Source organism: Opisthorchis viverrini (genome assembly GCF_000715545.1).
Source record: "Opisthorchis viverrini unplaced genomic scaffold opera_v5_130, whole genome shotgun sequence".
NCBI classification, from domain to species: Eukaryota; Metazoa; Platyhelminthes; class Trematoda; order Opisthorchiida; family Opisthorchiidae; genus Opisthorchis; species Opisthorchis viverrini.
This window is the reverse complement of record NW_008751788.1, coordinates 1,315,449-1,317,029: the sequence shown is the minus strand read 5'-3', so window position 1 is coordinate 1,317,029 and position 1,581 is coordinate 1,315,449. Positions and strand designations below refer to the sequence as shown.

At 41.7% G+C, this 1,581-nt stretch overlaps 1 protein-coding gene across 1 annotated transcript in view; it reads left to right on the top strand.

Moving 5' to 3' along the window:
- The window catches only part of T265_06406 (hypothetical protein), a gene marked incomplete at both ends in the record, with an annotated part of 12,529 nt that extends 12,111 nt beyond the window's left edge, over nucleotides 1-418 (top strand). The window contains one exon of the mRNA XM_009171654.1: nucleotides 359-418. The remainder of the gene's footprint in view (nucleotides 1-358) is intronic.
- Between the last annotated feature and the right edge of the window lie 1,163 nt (nucleotides 419-1,581).

The window sequence follows — 1,581 nt, the reverse complement described above, 5'->3', positions numbered from 1 at the left end:
AGCATGTTTCCACAAAGTACTACCTTCCAATTCAGGAACCACGGACAAATTTGGCCCAGCAGTAGGTGAACCTTTTCATATAATGAGATACTTGCGTAAGATTTAACTCAGATTTATTCAAATGGCCGAAAAATATCCACGAGTGTGGTCTCAAGAAGAGATTTTACGATAATTTCCGTGGTTTAGTAGATGGCACAAATTGCCTCGTATGACATCACGACCACGCATTGATTCCCACAATCATAACTGAACAAATGTTGCACTGATCGTCTTAATTTGCTGACTGGATGCTTTCGCGCTCTGCTGAGAGAAACAAAATATCGGTTTCAATGACCAACTCTCATGTTTCTCTCTCCAGCAAAATGCGAAGCTATTGAAAGAAAAAGAGAACATGGCGAACACAGTGAGTTCTTCCTAACATCTTTTGGTTATTCCATTGTCCACCCTTCTTTAATAGACAGTACCGAGCAGCAGTTTCCCCTGAGTAATTTGAACCAGGCGCCAAGGAAGAACAATGCTTCGGCAGAATTAGTCCAGTTGATATAATTTCACCACATATTGATCGACTATCCACTTCAGTCACATTATATACGAAGAATACACTGAGTAGAAACGGAGAGCAGGCAACTAGCATACAAATGGAACTAGAGCATATATGGAGAGTCGATACCGGAGATGGCCGTGAATGAAAGGTCGGTAGAGTTGGGGGCACATAGAATTAGCTGTAGGTGGCTTCAATTATTCTGTGAGTTCACACCAAAGGATAGGGAGCACTGGACTCGAGTTTCATCCTTATTAGATCTCATCAACAGTGAATATCCTTCGCCATGCCGGGGTTTGTACTTCGCANGTGAAACGGGTATTTTTGTTCGAAATGATCACGTGACCATATCCATTTCCACATTCATTTCCCAGTAGTGCATGTAAGGGCGAAGAATACTGCGATGCCCTCGGGACATTTTTTCGGTTGATGCTTTTCCAGAGAAGCATTGAGTGGAAAGCATGTGTCCACAAATTAATACCTTCCAATTCAGGAACCACGGACAAATTTTGCCCAGCACTAGGTGAACCTTTTCATATAATGAGATACTTGCGTAAGATTTAATTCTGAGACTTGTTCAAATGACCGCAAAATATCCACGAGTGTGGTCTCAAGCAGAGATTTTTTACTACTTTCCGTAGTTTAGTAGATGACACAAATTTCCTCATATGACTTCACGACCACGCATTGATTCCCATAGTCATAACAAAACGCATTTTAGACTGCTCGTCTCAATTTGCTGACTGGATGCTTTCGCGCTCTGCTGAGAGTAACAAAATGTCGGTTTCAATGACCAACTCTCATGTTTCTCTCTCCAGCAAAATGCGAAGCTATTGAAAGAAAAAGAGAACATGGCGAACACAGTGAGTTCTTCCTAACATCTTTTGGTTATTCCATTGTCCACCCTTCTTTAATAGACAGTACCGAGCAGCAGTTTCCCCTGAGTAATTTGAACCAGGCGCCAAGGAAGAACAATGCTTCGGCAGAATTAGTCCAGTTGATATAATTTCACCACATATTGATCGACTATCCACTTCAGT